The sequence below is a fragment of the Quercus lobata genome, chromosome 2 (genome assembly GCF_001633185.2).
Source record: "Quercus lobata isolate SW786 chromosome 2, ValleyOak3.0 Primary Assembly, whole genome shotgun sequence".
Lineage (NCBI taxonomy): Eukaryota > Viridiplantae > Streptophyta > Magnoliopsida > Fagales > Fagaceae > Quercus > Quercus lobata.
This window is the reverse complement of record NC_044905.1, coordinates 3,604,508-3,627,014: the sequence shown is the minus strand read 5'-3', so window position 1 is coordinate 3,627,014 and position 22,507 is coordinate 3,604,508.

The window sequence follows — 22,507 nt, the reverse complement described above, 5'->3', positions numbered from 1 at the left end:
TAGATAAAAAACCGTAAGAAAATACGTGTAATGTAATTTAAATATTAAAAAACATTATTTAAGATCCTTCTCCAAACACCTCATAAAATCCATAGGAAGGACGGAGAAGGCGTGAAGCCCAAATAATTGAAATAAGTTTAACGTGTGATAGTGGAAAAGCTAGAAAAGCATGTTGGAACTTGGAATACATGAAAAAAAAGTGAAAGATAGGTTGCTTTAAAATTCTTTAATAGAGTTTTTACCAAACCAGTTTACGCTTTCACCAAAACCCCACGCTTCCATCTAAAATTTAATATTCTCATTAAATTTTTTCCTTATTCTTTTTATTATTATTAAAAGTAAAAAATCCATAACAAATTAGATGGACTTTTACCAAATAATTAAATAATATATATTACATGAAAATAAAAAATATATATTTTTGAATTCATCAGTATATAAATATAAATTTTAAATTACGGTAATCTCAAAACGGTATATTGGTATCAATCGGTACCAAAACATTTCATTCCACTAGTCAAACCGAAACGACCACTGGTACGAAATTGACTCTCTTGTTTTCAACACATCCTGGTAATACAATAAGTCAAAAAAAAAAAAAATATTACAATAAGTCCAAATACACAACCAATATAATTTTATAACAATGGCTGAAGTAATAAATTGTAATTGATATATAATAAAAATAATATATACCAATGATAGTCCTACATAAAAGTGATGTAGCACACTAATCACAATCTACCACTTTAGATGTTATGCAAAATACTCTGTATAGCATTGTTGGAATGACAATAAATAAAAGTCATTGGAGAGAGAGAGAGAGAGAGAGAGACACACACACACACACACACACACACACACACACACACACACACATATATATATATATATATATATTTGTGTTATGCAAACGTGCTAAGGTATACTATGCTAAAGACTATGTTATGAATGCATCAACCGCCCATAAGCCACAACAAATTTTATGTACTTGTGGTTAATAACATTTGTGAATTTTATACTTGACAAGGTTGCTCCAAGTCTAACACTTTGCACAGTAAAAGTACTAAACTATTCACTAGTGCAACTAAGCTAGCTTGATTGTACCTATATTCTTAAGAAATTGTCAAGAAGAACCTGCCAAGAAAAATATCAAAAACCCTTAAGTGGAAAAGGGTAATACAACCAAAGGTTATGAAAATTCCTTTGACATCACAAATGGGGAGTCAAGCCCCAATAGCTTTCTAGCCAATATCAACCCACCAAAGAAGAGCTCGTTGAAAAGAAATCAGCTTAGAAGGGTACCCAAAGTACTACACACACACATCTAAATCACTTGCCATGTGAACAAAGTGGTTCCAAGTCAAGTATGCCTGTTCTAAGATCCTTGCAAAGGTGGGCTTAGATAGTTAATTTCTAGAAAAAGTCCCAAGGCAAACAGGTAATTAAACCTTACTCACTCTCTCTCTTGTTAACTTAATCTTAAAAACTTGATTTTGATGTGTGTAATGTATATATCTTAAATTTAAGGAATTGCATAAGTTACCAACTAAATGCGAAATGACTCTAAGGCAGACAGTAAAAAAAAAAAAAAAAAATTTAAAAAAAATCCAAGGAAATCCTATACTTTCATTTAGTCTAGCTCTATAATTATTGAGACTGTAAGAAAGGTGAAGTCAAATTCTTTCTAAAATATGCCATGTTGAGGCACTAAAATGTGGAATCAAATATCATTATGGTTTTACCATAATAGTATTGTAGGACGTGATGAGTTGCAATTATGTATAAAGTTGAAAAGCCCATGCATGGTGTTTGAGATTTCGTATAGGTTAAGAGTTTAATTTGTTACTTTCGAAATCTCAGAGTTTAACGTGTTATTTTGAGACTATAATTTGATTTGATAGATAACTTTTATTTAAGTTTTAAGGTTTAACTTGTTACTTTTGAAATTATAAAGTTTAATTTTTTACCTTTTGAAACTCTTGTGTTTGATTTTTTTTTTTTTAGAATAACTCGTGTTTAATTTGTTAGCCTATACAAAGTTTTTTTTTTTTTTTTTTTTTATCATTCCTTTTATATATATATATATATATATATATATACAAGATAGAAATTTTATTTTAGCTTAATCTAAGTATATATGTGTGTGAAGCTCATTCATGGAAACTTTGAACCCCGTCCCTTGCCTCTCACACCCCACAAGCACTTATACTTATTAAATGGTCATCGTGCCAAGGATGCGTAGTGATTGTTTTGTTTTTTTTTTTTTTTTATCATTCCTAGCTTTGAGGATTTTATTGTTTCCTTTCATTCTTTTTTATTCGCTTCTAGCCAACATCAATGAATTGCAAATGCACATAAATATTGTTGGTGGATCAAACCGGCCATAATAACTGATACTATTATGTTTGTCAGAGAGTTATTGAATACATCTAATGGGAGGGGGAGAAAAAATGCAAAATTTTGTAATTATGATCAGAGAGGAAGATAATGTTAATAAAATCATGGAAATGTTGAGCAAAAAAAATCATGATTCATAAATCTACCATGATATAAAATGATAAACAACCTATTTAAAACTTTATTCTCAATATCCTAATGGTTTTCAAAACATAGGAAGCAATCATGAAGGATTTGAGAATGCCAAAGCCTACAATGACAAAGAACAAAGGCAAACCGAATTTAGTTTTCATATTAGAATGTGACCATCAATTTTTCTTGCATTCACAAATAACAAAACGTAAAACCAAACTTGACTTTTCGAATAAAAGGACAATAAATATGCCTATTGACTTTGTCAACAAAAATATAAATCGATATAGCATAAATTCTAGTTATAAAAATGGTTTTTTTTTTTTTTTTTTATAAGTATAAAAAATGGCTTTTGAATTTGAAAAAAAAAAAAAAAAAAAAAAAAAAAAAAAACTCACTTTTTATTCATGAAGTTCTGCTTCATGAATATGGTTTATTAACAATTCCTAATATGATTTATTAACAATTGTCCTAAAGGCATCCGTTAACATGATCCTATATATATATATATATATATATTTTTTTTTTTTTTTCTAGTTTGTCTTAATTTACAATTTCTCTCTATAAAATTGGTAATCTTGTTTTGTTTTGTTTTTTTTTTTTTTTTTTTTTTTTTTTTTTTTTTTTTTTTTTTGTTGGTACCATACAAAAATTTCCCACCTGTTTAGAATTTAGAGTTTCAAGAATTGCATCAATGGAGGGACACATGAAATGTCACTTTCATCCATTAGGTCATTCGTTGTCCCACATAATTGTTTCATACCGACACTTCAATTCTGAATTTTACATAGAAGGAGAGTTTCTAGTTTGTTTGTCATAATTTACAATTATCTCTCTATAACACTGGTAATCTTGTTTTGTTTTGTTTTGTTTTTTTTTTTTTCATCTTTCTTTTATTTCTAAGGATTAGGTGTATTTCTATCCGAATGGTCCTATCAATGTAAAAACCATAAGTAAGTTTTCACTGTTTGGAGTGGAGAGAAAACTACTCTACACGTTATATATGGCCAAAATGGGGATATATACCTCTTTCGCTAAAACTTTACAACAAAATGCCCCCTTATCTAAAACTATTTGGGGATATGTCTCTATTTTAAACTCGATTTGGCGAAAATCGAGTTATAGGCAATCAAAAAAAAAAAAAAGGTTTCAAACATGGGCATTTTGCTGAAAAGTTTTACAAAAAGGGATAAAACCCCATTTTGGCCCACTACATATTGCTGATTATGGAGGCAGGATATTGGCGACATAAAACAACAATTTTACCAGGTCCAGCAATTAGCAATAGTATAACCTTAAGTTTTTAACCCTTTATTCATTTGTCCTAGCATGCATATATCTCACTATATTTATGATTTATTATCACTTCAACCACATAGAAAAATGTAATTGATATCCAATTTCCTTGCTTTATTTGACGTATAATCGAGGGAGAACTGCTAGCCTTGATTGAATGGCACCGACTTCAATCAATGCACAGGTACTTCTTTTACAATTTCTTAAGGTCATTTGTCCTAGCATGCATATATCTCACCATATTTATGATTTATTATTACTTCAACCACATAGAAAAATGTAATTGATATCCAATTTCCTTGCTTTATTTGACGTATAATCGAGGGAGAACTGCTAGCCTTGATTGAATGGCACCGACTTCAGTCAATGCACAGGTACTTCTTCTACAATTTCTTAAGGTCATTTGTCCTATACGTCAAATAAAGCAAGGAAATTGGATATCAATTACATTTTCCTTGCTTTATTTGACGTATAATCGAGGGAGAACTGCTAGCCTTGATTGAATGGCACCGACTTCAATCAATGCAGGTACTTCTTTTACAATTTCTTAAGGTCATAAATGAATAGCACTGTTTCTCTAGAGTAACATCACAATTTCTTTTACTAATAGATCATACGAATTAAGATTAATGTGTCTTCAATTACAATAAATCATTTAAACACGAATATATTATCTTATTAAATAATACTAATTATATTTATTGTCACACCAATTTATAATCTTTTGATAATAAAATTTGTAGTTGTTTTCACTTTCTCTTTTTTTTTTTTTTTTTCTTTTTTTTTTTGATATTATGCCTCAATCAAATTTTGAGTTTTTTTTTTGGTTATTGGCTTCTTACAACTTTGATTGATAAATTAATATAGAGATGGTCATGTTAGGTTTTAAACCTTTAGGAACTAATGTATTAAAACTTCAATATGTATTATATTAGCAAATCATGATCAAAACATAGATGTATAGTGTTAAGTATTTTACTTCAGGTATAAAAGGAAAAATTCTAGCTATGTTTTAGAAGTCTTTGAAGAGTTGTGTGTTGAATCTTTTGTGAGATCTAGAGGTGTTTACCTTCATATACACACTTAGAGCTATCATGATCAAGATTTGCATCAAGAACTTGATGGTTGCTTCAGTTGTTGCATAAAGAACTTTAAAGAAGATTTGAAACCTTTGAATGGAGTCTCAAAGTCACAAGTAGGAGAACTTATGGTTGCTGCAAATCAAAGAAATAAGTAATTCGTGGACTCGGAGTTGTCACGTGGTCGTGGTAGTAAGTTTTCTACTCGAGGTAACAATAGGATGTTAGTGGTTTAAGTTCTATTGTAAAAACTTCAAATTTTTCATATTGGATATGTTTTTACTTTGAAGATAGTTAGGTTAAATCCTCCCCAGGTTTTTTACCGGTTAGGTTTTCCAAGGTCATCATATCGTGGTGTTCTTTTATTTTTCTGCATTACTTGCATGATATGATATTATTGTGTCAACCTAAATCTGAATAATTTATCTAAGTAATCACTTGGCTAAATAACTATGTTGGAAAATTTAGACCCCGATTAATAGAATTAACAAGTTTTAAACCCAAGTTGTTAATTAGATTTATTATGTATAAAACTTGTTAAAACAAACAAACATCAATATCAAGTCAATATTATGCATAGCGGAAAAGTAAATAAGACAAGATATGATGACTCAGGAAAACCAATGAAACAAACTAGTTTCACAGTAAAAAACCTGGGGGGAAACCTTCCCAAAAGGCAATACACTATAGTAAAGAGAAGTTTCAGATTTAATATAAAACCTTTGTCCCTAGACTCTACAATCCCCGTAGATGAACTTACAGCAGAAATCTTCTACCGCTTCAGAACCTCTAAACTCTTCAATATATGAACGCCACACTTTTTGCACGGATCCTAGTATGTGACTAACTCACTAACTTGAAGAAGATTGTTGGCTGCAAAGTTCTTCACTTCATCAACAATGAAGATCAAGAAGCACTTGGTTACAAAACCCTAAGGTGCAAAGACACAATAGCTTCTTTCAGAAAGAATAAGGCATTGGTCACCTTTTGCATTCGTTCTCCTTATATTCTCTTATGTGACGGCTTCTGAAATAAGCCTTATATATGTTTAAGGTTGTGAGAAAATAAACCCTACACAAATACATAAACATAGGTTGAAAATCAGATCTTAAAAACTAATTTTTGTAGATCTCGATAGATTTTCGATCTGTCTAGAATTTGTCGAGCTTCATTCATTAAATCTCGATAGATAGCTATCTTTCTACAGGTGTCGAGCTATCTGTCTACAGGTGTCGAGCTATCTGTCTAGTTTTAATGACAGCTTTTCTTCACTTGTTTCTTGGTCCAATCTTTAAGGGTTTAATACTAGACTTGAACAACATATTTCTTGAAGTATTAAACACATCCTAGATCTACCCAATTACAAATAAAGTGCGTTTTGTCAAAAAATTAGCCAATTACATAAAATAGTGACATATGTTCCTAACAAGTGAATCACATATATCCTAACAAACTAGGTTAATCAACTTGTGTTAATGGGTCTAAAAACGAACAAGTGGTATCAGAGCGGGTTAGCTCTAGTGTTTTAGATCTTTTGATCTAAGAGTTGATCCTTGACCCCTGTTGTCATGGAACACGGTCACTCTCTTGTGATCCCTCCTCACTTTGATGGGAACAACTATGCTTATTGGAAAGTATGGATGAAAGCCTTCTTGAAATCTATTGATGAGAGAGTTTAGAATTCTGTTGACTACAGATGGGAGAAATCGACTACTCCTGTTAGTGAGTGGTCAACATCTCAAAAAGAGGTAGCCGCTTTTAATAGCAAAGTCATGAATACTATTTTAATGTTGTTTATATGGAGGAATTCAAGAGAATCTCAAATATTGAGGTTGCTCATACTACATGAAATATTCTCCGAACTATGCATGAAGGCACAAAGGCAGTTAAGATTAATAAGTTGCAGCAGTTAATAACTAGATTTGAAAGCATTAAAATGTCTGATGATGAGTATTTTGATGAATTTTATGCTAAGCTTAATGATATTGTTAATTTTGCTTATAATTTGGGTGAAATTTATGATTAACCTAAAATTTTTAGGAAGATTCTTAGATCCTTGACTGAGGACTTTAGACCCAAAGTGACTGTCATTACTGAAAGTAAGGATATGGACTCCATCCCTGTTGATGAGTTTAGAGGATCTCTCTAGTCCTATGAGCTAGATCTACCCAAAACAAACAAATCCAAATCAATGGCTCTTAAGTCAATTGATGATATTGATGGGAATGGATTTGATGATGAACTCTCTTCTACAGAGATTGTTTATCTTGCCAAGAACTTTAGAGACTTTTTTAAGAACAACAACAGAAGGGCAAGAGGTAAAAACAATGTTAAAGCTACGAATTTTAAGAAAAATGAACCAACTAAAGTTAATAATACTAATAAATCAAAAGAAAAAGTTGGTCAAACCTCTAGTAATTCTCTAGGTCAACAATGTTTTGGTTGTCAAGGGTATGGTCATGTGGAATCTGAATGTCCTATATTCTTGAGGTCAAAGGGTAAAGCTATGGCTATAACCCTTAGTGATGATGAAGTTTCTGATCAAGAGTCTGCTAGTGATGAAGATGGAAACTTATTTGCTTTCACAGCTACTGTTGAAGTTGATGAAAGTGTTGTGATTGAAGAGAATCCTTCTGATGGGGAACTCTCTGAGTGTGTTGATTTGCAAGAAGCTTTTAATTAGCTATGCAAGGTTGCTGCAAAGAATGCAATGAGTGTAGACTTAGATCTAAAGAAGATTGCTACTCTTGAACTTGAAAAGAAAAACTTGTTGCTAAATTTGTTTGATGCTAATGAATTGGTTAATAAGGTGAAGATTGAAAACATGATATTGCTTGATAAGATTAAGAACCTAAAACTAGAATTGTTTGTTGCTAGAGAACAAACAAATAGGCCTATTGTTCTAAACTTGATCACACGCTGAGTGTTTAGAAGTCTCCCTTAGACAAAATGGGTTTAGGTTTTGTTGATAGCATCTCTGTGTCTGAAGCTCATTCCACAAATTTTGTTCCTTCTTCTAAGCCACCCAAGATTGAGGTTGTCAAACCAATAGAAGTTACTCCTACTCCTAGGAAGATTAGAGTTGACCTTAAAGAGTCTAAGCCTACAAATCCTAACCTCCCTAAAGACAAGAAGCATGATAGACTTTTGTGGGTTTGTTATTTTTGTGGAAAGGGTAGGCATACTCGCCCAAACTGATTCAAGTTGCAAGCTGCAAAGTGAGCAAATAAGCAACAAGTACCTATGCCTCAAGCACAAGATCCTATGGTACTTATTGGTAAATTGGTAAAGGTTTTAAACCTTTATACCAATCCTGGAGTTACTCATCATTCTAATATGAATAATAACTCCAAAAACAGAGTTGCATCTAAGAAGTTTTGGATGCAAAAGGTTCAATCTAATTGAGTTTTTCTGACATGGTCCTTGTGCTTCATCTCAAAATCCTTTGTGACCACTTCTCTTGAAGTTTTGTTTCTTTTTGCTTTTAGGATTTGCATTGCATTACATTCATGCATTTCATATTAGGTTGTTTTTGCATGTTTCTTTTAAATTTAAAAAAAAAAAAAATGGAAAGAGGAATGTGAAAGGGTATGTTTTGTATTACATATCTTGGATGTGTAGTTAAGGTTGACCATATTATCTTTACATAACATACATGTGTACCTTGTTTAGCTTGGATGAGCTAATTTTTCTGCACTTTGCTAGTTTTAACTATGTAGTGTGTAAGGTTGAATTTAATCAACCATGTGTTGGCTTTATTCCATGACAAATTTGCTTGTAATATAGCACTTAGAAACCTTGTATTTAGGTGGGAATCATGTAAGGGTAGTGTGTGAGAGAGTGTGAAGAAATGCTCAAGACAGTGCAGTGAAGCAGAGACTCGCGGCTAGGACTCGCGGGTGGCTCGCGGCTTGCAAGCCGCCAAAAGTTGCTCACGTGCAGAGCATGCAGGGGAGCTGAACAGTCACGCCACCTGGAGCACTACACGACAAAAATCCAGACTGGCCATTAAGTTAGCTCGCGACTTGAACTCGCGACTCAGTCAAGTCGCGAGGTCAAGTCGCCAGCCAGCCCTGTTTTTGGAAAAACTGACTCTTCGTATTCTATTCTCACACCAGTATAAATACCCCTCATTCCCACAAGATATGTGTGGCTATTCAGAAAGAAAAACCCTAAGAGAGGTTTCTTCAAAACACCCACCCAATTAGAGAGAGCTACTCATTCTTAGAGAGAAATCTTTGTAGTCTCTTCTCATTCCCTCTCTCATTGTCATATGTATTGAGAGGAGATTTCTATCCAAACACTACCCACACCCATTTAGAGTGTTGAGTGTTCTTGGAGTTTTGGGAAGCATTGGAAGATGCCAAGGATGGCGGATGCTATGGTTTAGTAGCGGAATCCGGTAAGCTAGAAAAGAAAAAGGTTCGGCGCAACCTCGTTGGAGCAAGAAGCTTGGAGGGCTTAGGTACATCGGGTAGATTAGGCTTGGAGGGTCTATTGCTGTTCATGTATCCCAACTACATTTTCTAGTGGATTTTTGACCGCTTGGAGGGCGGCGGAGAGGTTTTACGCCGAGGGCTTCGGTTTCCTCTTCGATAACACATCGTGTGTTGTCCTTGTGTTTGCATCTCTCTTCCCTTTATCTTTGCCTTTTATTTTCTGCTGTGGATGTGATTTATAATTGGCTTAGATTGATTTCCAATTCTGTTTATAGCTTATGTTCATTTTCCGCACACTTGTTGTTTGTCATAAAGCTTGAATTGGTTATTTTGTATTTGGGGGTCTAAACGTTCAAGGGTGTTTATACACATATTTGAACTTTCATAGTGCATGTTGTGTGGGAATTGTTTATAGTTTTTGATCACATGATCTTGATTTTGAAGTCACATGCTTTTGATTATAAGGACTAAAAAATCCTAAGAGAAATGCATAAATAACCATCTCACCACTGTTTACTAGCCAATCATGAACATCTTGTGCATATCGTAAGATTTTGTACTCGAGAAAGTGTAGCATATGTACAAAAAGAAAATAAGGTGTAGCCTTGGAATAAAAAATTAATTTAAAAAAAGGTATTGAAATAAAAATGGCATGTACATTATAAGGCTAAAATAAATAAAAAAAATACATGATTGCAAGCTTGTTTTCTAGGAGATGTAGGATTTATAGGATGTAACTCTTTGGGTGATAATCACTTTCAAACTTATGTGATGAATAATGTAGAAATTGTGATTAATTACTATCTACATATCACCTCACATGTATCTCATGCTGTTACTAGTTGCACACACTACACAAGTTATTCTTTGTTAAACTTAGGACATGAAATTGTGTGTGATTTTGGTTTGGCCATTCAAGACTATACGTTCCTTGATTTTGATACAAAATATATTCATTGATTGATTTTTGGGGACAAAAAGTGTCATAATCTTTGTTTTGGAAGATCTGGGTTGAAATCAAGTGTTTTTGGAAAATCTTTTAAACTTATACTCATGCATTTCATTCATGAAATAAGTTGGTTTGAGCGTTTTCTACATAAAACTCTTACTAGTTTTCAAAAATTCAATTTTTTCAGATTTTCGATCGTTCGAGTGTGTTCTTCAACCAATCGAAAATGCCTTAATTTTTTAAGCTTGGTTCTGCCTGGTTCGATTAATGCTCGATTGGTGCTTAATCAATCGAATATGTTTTCGATTGATCGAAACCAATTTTCAACCAATCGAAATTTTTAAAGGAAAGCTTCTGCCTGGCTTGACCGATCGAATTTCAAAAGAAAAGAACAAAAAGTTCTTTCTCAGCACGTGTTCTTCACTTTTCAAAGACTTTTTCTATCTTTTTCTTTCCTTTTTTTCCTCGACCAATCCAATCCAAGCTTGTTTGTCGTTTTCTTCCTCAAATTTTTCAAGGGCTTTTGTCCTCAATCTTTGGTAAGACCTTTATACCCTTTCTTTTTCAATTTATTTACATGTTTCATGCATTTTCATGCATTTTTTTTTTGAAAATTTCGAACATAGGAAATTTGGGTTTTATGATTTTTCAGTTATTTTTAACCATATTTGTTCATTGGGTTTTTGTTCTTAGATGTCATAAATAGGATTCCCATGCATTAATTTGATCAATTTGGTGTTTTGAGAACAATTGGAAATTCTAGGGTTTGGTATTTTGAGAAATTGGGGATTTTGTTCAATTGAGTTTAATTTGATGAAATTGGCTTGTGTAATTGATAAATTATATCATTATATGATGTTTTATAACTAATGTAATGATTAATTGATCAATTTGAATTGGTTTTGAAATTGGTTTTTTTAAAATTTGGGGTTTTTGAACTAAAACTCTTTGTTCAAGTCAATTGTTGGTAAATGTTGAGAAATTGAACAAATTTTTATGCATTAGAGCATGCATCATATGTGCATTCATTACATGCATCATATAGATTGTTATTTGTTGATAAATTTTGTGCTCTAACCCTCTCTAATGCAGTATGCCCTCGGTTTTTCCTTTGTTTTTGTTTTCCTTTTATTCTATACTCTTAGAATCATGGTTAGGAAGACTAGAGCTAAGAAAACCTCTACCCCATCCTCTTTTGATTTCCAGAGTGATAGGTTTAGGTTTCCAAAAAACCAAGAAGCTTATGAGAAGCTTAATGTGTTTAGACCGGTATAGGCTGAGCGTAAGGTTATCCTAGATGAGGTAGATCCCGAGATTCGTAGGAATTTTAAGCGTAGAGGTTGGTTACCACTCTTAAAGGTTGAGCATCCCCTTCTAGTTGCTTTGATTAGAGAGTTCTATTCGAACCTCTCTATCCACTCCGATGATTCCAACGTTCAGTTTATGAAGAGTTGGATAAGGGGTGAAGAGTATGTCATTACTCCCGCGGTAGTGGCATCTGCTCTTGGTGTACCTTTGGTACAGCAACTTGTGTACCCTTACACAGAGTCTCCTCCTCTTGATGACATCATATCACTCATTACCGATACTTTTATTAGTTGAGGTACTGATCCTCGAGTCACCTCTCATAAGCTTACTGAGCTTAATTATTTGTTTTTTAGGATTTCCTATCATAGTATTTGGCCCATTTCTCATGTCCATACTATTCCTATTGAGAGATGTGCGTTCTTGTATGCTTTCATCACTAATTCTCCTATGAGTTTTCCCACTCTTTTCATTCGCTCTCTTGTTGAGGTTCATAGGAGTAGTGCTAAATCCTATGGTTTGTTCTTTCCTGTTTTTATTCATAGGATTCTTTTAGACTTAGGTTTAGATGACTTCTCCGCGTCCAAGCCCGTACATATCATAGCTCCTATAGGTGCCACCTTCCTTAGGCAAAGGGCTGCTCAGTTGAAAGCAAGCTCTAAGTGCCCTCATGTCAAGTCTTCTATAGGTGATACATCCCGAAATCCTCCTTCAGGTGATCCTTCTGCTGAGGCTTATGTGGACCTCACAGCTGCCATGGATCCTCCACCGTCTACATCAAGCGCCTCTTCTATGCATACCATGTTAGATACGGTTGTGACCGTTTAGGTGGCACATGGACAACTTTTGTTAGATTTGCTCAATGAGGTTTCGGCCTTACGGGCAGATTTGGCGAATGCTAGAGGTTCTACTCCACCGGCTCCACCCCCTGATGAGTCATGATTGCCCTTTGGCTATACGTCACAAAAAGGGGGAGTACATAGAGATAGGGAGAGAGATTAGAGAGATTTTTTTTGGGTAGATTGTATGTAGGATACACATTCTTATGGATTGTATATGTTAGGGGAGACATTATGTGTTTTTGTTTTATTTATGTTTCTTGTTTCACATATGGTATATTAATTTTGATTTATATTATGAGGTTATTCATGGTATATGTTTTTTTTATTTTATGTTTTGTGAAATCAAGAAGTTTATTTTAGTTTACTTGTATTTTTCACACATGCGTTTATGTTTTTGTTTAGTGTTTCAGGAATTTACAGGTTAACTAAGTCGTGACTGCTGTCTACTTTTGCAACTGATAGATAGTGGTTAGATTGAATTGTAATTAGGGTTTCAATTTGTAATTGGGTTGTTTTTACTTTGAGCATTTTGCATTTTTGTAATGTGTTTTGTCACGGATTGCCAAAGGGGGAGATTTAGGCAACTAATGTATTAGAACTTCAATATGTATTATGTTGGCAAACCATGATCAAAACATAGAGTCTAGATTTAGGTTTACTCAAAGTGTGGTTTTATGTAAAATTGGAATCGAGTGATTGCAAGATTTATTGGTCAAAATCTGCAAGGCTCGATCGATCGAAAATTAGACTCAATCCATTGAAACTCATGCAGATTTAATTTTCTGTAGAAATTCCAATTCAACCTAAGCCCATATGATGTGTAGGGTTAAGTATTTTACTTCAAGTATAAAAGGAAAAACCCTAGCTACGTTTTAGAAGTTTTTGAAGAGTTGTGTGTTGAATCTTCTATGAGATCTTGATGTCCTTCATACATACACTTAAAGCTATCAAGATCAAGATTTGTATCAAGAACTTGATGGTTGCTTCAGTTACTGCATAAAGAACTTTAAAGAAGATCTGAAACCTTTGAGTGGAGTCTCAAAGTCACAAGTAGGAGAACTTGTGGTTGCTGCAGATCAAAGAAAGAAGTAGTCCGTGGACTCGGAGCTGTCAAGTGGTCATGGTAGTAAGTTTTCTACTCGAGCTAGCAATAGGATGTTGGTCTAAGTTCTATCAAGATCAAGATTTGCATCAAGAACTTGATGGTTGCTTCAGTTATTGCATAAAGAACTTTAAAGAAGATCTAAAACCTTTGAGTGGAGTCTCAAAGTCACAAGTAGGAGAACTTGTGTTTGCTGCAGATCAAAGAAAGAAGTAGTCCGTGGACTCAGAGCTATCACGTGGTCATGGTAGTAAGTTTTCTACTCGAGCTAGCAATAAGATGTTGGTCTAAGTTCTATCAAGATCAAATTTGTATCAAGAACTTGATGGTTGCTTCAGTTATGCATAAAGAACTTTAAAGAAGATCTGAAACCTTTGAGTGGAGTCTCAAAGTCACAAGTAGGAGAACTTGTGGTTGCTGCAGATCAAAGAAAGAAGTAGTCCGTGGACTCGGAGCTGTCAAGTGGTCATGGTAGTAAGTTTTCTACTCGAGCTAGCAATAGGATGTTGGTCTAAGTTCTATCAAGATCAAGATTTGCATCAAGAACTTGATGGTTGCTTCAGTTATTGCATAAAGAACTTTAAAGAAGATCTAAAACCTTTGAGTGGAGTCTCAAAGTCACAAGTAGGAGAACTTGTGTTTGCTGCAGATCAAAGAAAGAAGTAGTCCGTGGACTCAGAGCTATCACGTGGTCATGGTAGTAAGTTTTCTACTCGAGCTAGCAATAGGATGTTAGCGGTCTAAGTTCTATTGTAAAAATTTCAATTCTTTCATATTGGATCTGTTTTTACCTTGAGGATAGTTAGGTTAAATCCTCCTCAGGTTTTCTACTAATTAGGTTTTTCTGGGTCATCATATCGTGATGTTCTTTTTTTTATTTTTCTGCATTACTTGCATGATATGATATTATTGTGTTAACCTAGATCTGAATGAAAGTTCAAATAGTGTAAAAACACCCTTGAACGTTTAAACCCCCAATTTACAAATTAACCAATTCAAGCTTTATGTCAAACAACTAGTGTGCGGAAAATGAACAAAAGCTATAAAACAGAATTGGTAAACAATCTAAGCTAAATTAAAATCACAACCCACAGCAGATAATAAAAAACAAAGATAAAAGGGAAGGAAGATGCAAACACAAAGACAACATGTGATGTGTTATCGAAGAGGAAACCGAAGCCCTCGGTGTAAAACATTTCCTTCGCCCTCCAAGCGGTAAACAATCCACTAGAAAATGTAGTTGGGATACATGGACAGCAATAGACCCTCCAAGCCTAATCTACCTAGTGCACCTAAGCCCTCCAAGCTTCTTGCTCCAACGAGGTTGCGTCGAACCTTTTTCTTTTCTAGCTTCCCGAATTCCGCTACTTGACCATAGCATCAACCAATGTAAATTGGTTCCTTTCTAACTGCTTCCTAGAACACCAAACAACCCTCTCACAGTAATGGAAATGGTGAGAAAAAGGTTTTGGTAAAAATGCCTCTCAAGGATTTGACAATGGAGAGGAAGAGAGTTGAGGAATATGAAGAGACTCTTATGTAAAGATTGTGGATGACTCAATTTTGTTTTTCTCTAGGGTTTCTCTCTCAAAATTTTCTCTGGAAGCTCTCTTTCATTTGTGGGCAAGAGGGGTATTTATACTGGGGTAAGAAGAGAATGTGAAACGTTAGGTTTTTCAAAATAGGGGTGGCTCGCGGCTTGACTGAGTTGCGAGTTCTAGTCGCGAGATAACAGAACGGCTAGTTGTCCTATTTTGTCCTGTAGTGCTCCAGCTAGCATGACGCTTCAACTTCTAGCATGCTTGGCACGTGTGTTGCTTCTGGCGGCTTGCAACCGCGAGTCACCCACGAGATCAAGCTGTGAGACTCTGTTTTCTTGCACACTCTTGAGCATTCAATCACTCTATCTCACTCACTACCCTTACAACAAAACCCACCTAAATACAGGGTTACTAAATGCTGTAATACAAAGAAATTTGGCACGGAATAAAGCCAACAAGATGGTTGATTAAATTCAACCTTACAATCTCCCTATTTGGCTATTCCGTGACAAAACTCTAAAACAGACTCTAGACTTAACATGTAAGTTGGGAACAGTTGAGCAAAACTCACTCACACCTAACTCTAGAAGCTGTGAAGCACTTGAATCATATGAACATAAAACTCCTGAAACAAAACAATACACATGATCATTGTATGCAGAAAAGCATGAAATGCATATGAAATAGGCATAAAGTGATCAAGCAAAAATGGAGTTAAGAACCAAATCATGGCTTGATCAAACAAGTAATCACTTACAAGGTAGTGATCACAGTGCTCATTCACACTTGGAATGAACACTTGAACATACAAGCTAACAAGAGCAATGCAAGTTACTTGTATGCCCAACACTCAACCAATGCATAATACACTAAGTATATGCATCTAGGAACAATCCTACATGGGCATAAGAGTGACAGTACTTAAAAGAAAATGCAAGACATTTAGATAGAAGTACTGATTTAAGCAAAGCATAAAATGCTCCATAAAGTATGGTACAAACCATAAAGCCTACAAATAAGCATAAAAACATAACTCTAAAAGCTTACAAAAGCAACATGGGTACAAAATACAATATAACAACTTAATCTGAAGAAAAATGCAGAAACACTCCCCCTTAGGTAATATCCTCCCCCTCTGATCAGGCTATCACTCCCTTTTTTTGTCATGGAATAGCTACACATTCTCTTCTAGCCTCCGCTGAATCTGATCCAATTGAGTTTGGAGTGAGGTAAACTTCATATCCCATCGAGTGCTATGATGGTGTAGAGTAGATGTGAGTCCGAACATCTTTGTATTCAACTCGTGTACAGAGGATACAATGTGATCAAGTTTTTCATCAAGGGAGAGAATGCTGAAATGTGAACCACTGTGAGATGTGAAAGTTTCCGGTTTGGCTCTCTTCCGACTATGTCCAATGCTTGCGTTGAATGTACGCATGTTGATTGGACTCGGTTTTGAGTAAGGAGATTCATCTGCCGTTGAATAAATTCCTTTGAGCTTCAAGATCCTTGAAATGAGACAGCAGAAAGGAACACATGTTCGGGACTCAGTTCGTAGAACCGTTTTGCACAGGACATGAAAGATATGAGCACAGATGTCAATTTCTACATCAGAGATTAGGTCATGAAGAAACAAGGCACGTCCGAGGTTCATATACCCAGTGCTTGATAAGTGGTACAAATTGTGAAACATCACAATTGTAAGCACTCTCAGTTTTGGAGGAAAAGAGGAAACAATGACGGAGTTTCCTTTGGATGAGAATTCCAAGTCTTGTCCAAGACCCTCCTTAAGAAGTTCCTCATCAGGACAAAGATCATCATAAACCGGTGAGTGTCGAAGCATTGGTTGGTTGATGTGAAGAATCTTTGCCAAATATGCAGGAGAGACTGAAAAACTCTTTTTCCTAACCCAAAACTTAAGTTCATCTTCTTCCACAATCGCGTTGGCATAAAATTCCTTTACCAAATCCTCATACGCGTCATCTAGATCAGAGAGAAGGTAATTCCAATCCTTGTGAGCAAGCCATTTCAGAATGTCAGTGTCATGAAGTGATGATTGGTTAACAGGTCTTTCTAGTAATGGTGTAGCATTTCGGAAATAATTCTCATGAGACTGAAAGGCAGCATAGGATCTGAACTTGTTGGGATCGAACCCTTTTGATGAAGAACAAGTCCCTTTTGTTTGAGGAGAGTAATCATCGACATCAATGACAGGTTCCTTTCCTTTGGAATTACCTCCTTTCACAGCTGCTTTCTTGAATGGAGACATTTCCAGTCTGTATCATGAATAGAGGAAAAGAAAGAACACAATCCAACAGACATTATTAGCAGTGGGTTAGTGGATAATGAAGAAAACCCTAAGAGCTAGATGGAAATGACCAGAAAATAACAATGAGGGACAATAATGACCTAAATGTCGCTACAAAATAGAGTGGATCAGATTAAAACCACACAAAAATGAGAACATTATACACTCAAGTAACCAAACACGGGTAAGAGAAATATGAATACCAAGTAGAACACAAAAACCATGATGAAAAGGCAATAACTGAGAAAAACAAAGAGTAGAGGACAAAACTCATACCTTTCTTTGAAGATAGATTGAATGGTAACAAGTTGGTGAAAGAATTTGAAGATTACCACAGTGATGTTGAATAAGTGAAAGTAAGACCAGAAAGTGAACAGACACAGAGTGCAAGACAGGCAAATGAGAACCCTTTTTGAGAAAAGTGTTGAAAATGAGCTTATTTTGTAGAACACGCGATTTTCGCGATTGAAATGAGTCGCTGACAAGACACCAGGATAAGCCGCCAAAACACTCAAAGAGAAAATTTTGAAAAATTTTCTAAGTGTTTTTCGCGACTGGAGGGTCTACTTGCGAGGGAGTTGCGACCTCAGCCGCGAAAATCTCTGTGTAACCCTCGCGACTGGACCTTCCACTTGTGAACAAGTCGCCAAAATTGACATGCGAGCTCGCGACTGTGGCATGCGACTTGACTTACTCGCGACTGAGTCGCCAAAACAGGGCAAAAATGATTTTTGAAATTTTCAGTTTTTGAAGAACAAAATACTTTCCAGAAACACCTAAAATACTTAAAAATCTTTTTGTGCTTGAATCAAAAAAGATTGAGCATGTGAAAACACATTTTATCAAGTACAATCACACAAATGAATATGACATTTGTTTGAACATAAACTTGTGTGTTGTGTGTGGATATCAACAATGAGATAGTCCTTAGTCTAATGTGAAGTTTCAATGATCAATTCAATCAATGCATACACAATTAGTACTAGATCATGAGACCCATTTCAATTATAGAAGTATGCATATATGACTTCCCACAAAACTTGATAACATAACTTGGAGCTTTACATTTTACTCCACTTTCAATCATAACATTTGATCTTTTTGATCCTTTTGAGACAATCACCTCTCATTGTGAGAGTGATATTTGATATTTCACTTTAAAGAGATACCCTTTGGCTTTTTGAATAAACATTCACTTTTTAATTTTTTGGTCGCTTTCCCTTTTTCCTAGTCGAATACTAGTATGTGCGACAGGCTTTTGTAGCTCAATATCTCTTTTCATTTGGAGATTTACATTTGGTGAGCTCTTTTTAGCAAAACAAAAATAAAGAGTGGGAAGATATATAGACACAAGTCTATGCATGTCTCAAGATCAACATAACCATTCACTAATCATTCATGACAAGTTTGAAGATCTATTTACAACAATCACATAGATTTCAAGATTTCTCCCACAGTGACAAGAGCGCAAAGAAATAAGCTATGCTCGAAAATGCACAAAGCCATTAGCACAAAGGTACAAGACAAAACAAGTTTTGAGACAAAACTCAACAATGTCAATCAAACTTTTTGATTTTCTATTTTTTATGTGATTTTTGGATTTTTGACACATAAGAAGAAAAAGATTGATCAAAGACAACAGTGTAAAAACAACAAAAACAAACAAACAGAATCATGCTATACAAAAAGCCAACAAGTAGTGTGTGCCCCAACAAACAGAATAACACATTGTAAATATGTGAAGCACACATCACACAAGAGAGTCAAGGAATTGTACCAACACCAATGGTCTTACGGAGTGATTCAAACCATGGACCATCAAGAGGCTTGGTGAAGATGTCCGCCTTTTGATTGTCGGTGTGTATGAACTCAAGACACACAACTCTTTCCTCTACCAGATCTCGAATGAAATGGAAACATATCTCTATGTGTTTAGATTTTGAATGTTGGACAGGATTCTTGGAAAGATTAATGGCACTGGTGTTGTCACAGAAGACACACATCGTCTCTTGAGGAATTCCATAATCATGAAGTAATTTCTTCATCCAAAGAAGCTGAGTGCAGCAACTTCCAGCGGCGATGTATTTTGCTTCAGCAATAGAGAGAGATACGAAATTTTGTTTCTTGCTCATCCACGAGACAAGATTGTTACCAAGGTAGAAGCAGCCTCCTGAAGTACTCTTCCAATCGTCCACACTACTAGCCCAGTCAGCATATGAATACCTGGCAAGACAAGCATTTGAGTCTTTTGAATACCACAGACCATAGTCTGAAGTTCCATTAATATATCGAATGATTCGCTTAACTGCAGTCAGGTGAGATTCCTTTGGATTAGCTTGATATCTGGCACAAACACCAACACTGAATGCAATGTCCGGTCTACTAGTTGTAAGATAGAGTAAACTCCCAATGATACTCCTATATAAGGTAGGACTTACTTCTACTCCAGAAGAATCAACATTCAGTTTAGTAGACGAGCTCATGGGAGTGGAGGCATGTTTTTTGGAGTCTAGTCCAAACTTCGTGACAATGTTTCTAGCATACTTCTCTGGTGAAACGAATATACCTTCCTTCTGTTGTTTGACTTGAAGGCCCAAGAAAAATGTGAGTTCCCCCACCATACTTATCTCAAATTCTTTCTTCATCTCCTCAGAAAATTCACGATCTTCAATGGTAGTCCCCAACACTATGTCATCAACATAAACTTGTGCCACAAGGAGATAATCTTCATCATTTTTGACAAACAAAGTCCGGTCGGCATATCCCCTTTTGAATCCTCTATCTAGGAGGTAATGTGTAAGCCGATCATACCAAGCTCTAGGTGCTTGTTTTAAGCCATAAAGGGCTTTTTTCAATCTCAACACATGATCAGGAAAGTGAGGATCCTCAAATCCTTTTGGTTGCTCCACAAACACTTCTTCATTCAGGTATCAATTTAGAAATGCACATTTTACATCCATTTGCTAGAGTTTGAAGTTCATAGTGCATGCAATGGACATGAGAATTCGAATAGACTCAAGTCTTGCCACAGGAGCGAAGGATTCATCAAAGTCTACTTCTTCTACTTGAGTGTATCCTTGAGCTACTAACCGAGATTTATTTCGTATTATCTCTCCATTTTCATCGGTTTTGTTTTTGAATATCCATTTCGTACCTATGACATGAACATTTTTAGGCCTTGGAGCAAGTTCCCACACATCATTCCTCACAAACTGATTCAGCTCTTCATGCATTGACTCAACCTAATTCTCATCTTGAAGAGCCTCTTCTACCCTTTTTGGCTCAAATTGAGCAAGGTAGCAATGATATGTTACATGATTGGCCAAAAAGATGTTTCCTTTTCTAAGGTGAAGACCTTCATCTAGAGACCCTATGATGTTACTTTTCGGATGGTTCTTAATTACTCTTGAAGATGGCTTCTTTGATGTGGAGACTTCATCACTCCGTGAGATGGGAGGATGGACTTCCAGAGGAGTAAGAGGACTTGATGTTCTAGACATCGATCTCGTTTCCATTCTTGGGTTCAAGGGAGTTGATTCTTTTTCTGGTGTAGATTCTTCAACTTCTATATCAAGAGCTTCAACCTCAACCTCGGGTTCTTTGGTGCTCGGCCCTTCTCCATCATCAATCATCTCCACCTTAGATAAGGCATCATCAATCTTGACATTGATGAACTCCATCATTGTTTTAGTTCTCTTGTTAAAAACTCTATACGCCCGACTCGTAGTAGAGTACCCAAGAAAAATACCTTTATCACTTCTTGCATCAAACTTCCCAAGATTCTCCCGATCATTTAGGATATAACACTTGCTTCCAAACACTCGGAAATACTTTACTCTAGGCTTCTTTCCATTCCAAATCTCATACGCGGTCTTCTTTGTTCCTACTCGGAAAAATATTCTATTGCCAATGTGACACGAGGTGTTAACAGCTTCTCCCCAAAACTTTTGAGGTATTTGCTTGTTAAGTAACATGACTCTTGCCATTTCCTGAATCACCCGATTCTTTCTCTCTACCACTCCATTTTGTTGTGGAGTTTTGGAGGCTGAAAATTCCTTTTTGATTCCATTCTTTTCACAGAAAGACTCAAAGCTTGCATTCTCAAATTCCCTCCCATGATCACTTCTTATCTTGGTAATAGGGACCCCTCTCTCGTTTTGTAGTTTCTTGCACAGAATTTCCAACCTTTCACATGCTTCTGATTTTTCTCTAAGAAATTCAACCCAAGTGTATTTTGAGTAATCATCCATAATGACCATAATGTATCTCTTTCCTCCTAGACTTTCAGTTCTAGTAGGCCCCATTAGATCAACATGAAGTAACTCTAAACATCGAGAAGTAGCAATCACATTCACCTTGTGATGACTTGCCTTTGTTTGCTTTCCTATTTGACATGCACCACAAATAGTATTCTTCACCTTTCCAAACTTAGGAAGTCCCTCAACTGCTTTAAGTTTGGACACTTTAGCTACTTGTTTGAAATTCGCATGCCCAAATCTATGATGCCAAAGTTCCAACATGTCAACACGAGCACTTCTACACGAAATGGGTGCCGTGGGAACTACTCCATAGCAGTTGTTTGTAGTCCGATTTCCCTCCAAGACTTGAATCCCTTCTTCATTGATGATTAAGCATCCCTTCTTAGAAAATTGTACGAGGAAATCATCATCACATATTTGAGTGATGCTCAGAAGATTTGCCTTCAGCCCTTTGATGTATAACACATCTTTCAACAGAGGTAATCCAGGTATCTCGATAGTCCCTTTGCCGAGAACTTGAGCATGACTTCCATCACCAAAAGTCACATAGTCACCAAACTTTTCTTTGAGTGTCTTAAACAGTGACTTATCCCCTGTCATATGACAAGAACAACCGCTATCAAGATACCACAAGCATGAATTAAATACCTTCAATGAGGTATGCACAAATAAGCTCACATGAGACAAACATTCTTGACCTTCAAACAGAAACTTATCAACAGTTTTCATGCTTCTGTTAGATTGACCTTTCATTTTCAGACTCTCAATCATCTCACACAACATTCTATTCTTTCTTTTGTATTTCTTAATCAATGATTTAGATTTAGATATGCTACTGTGTAAGATGTGATTCTG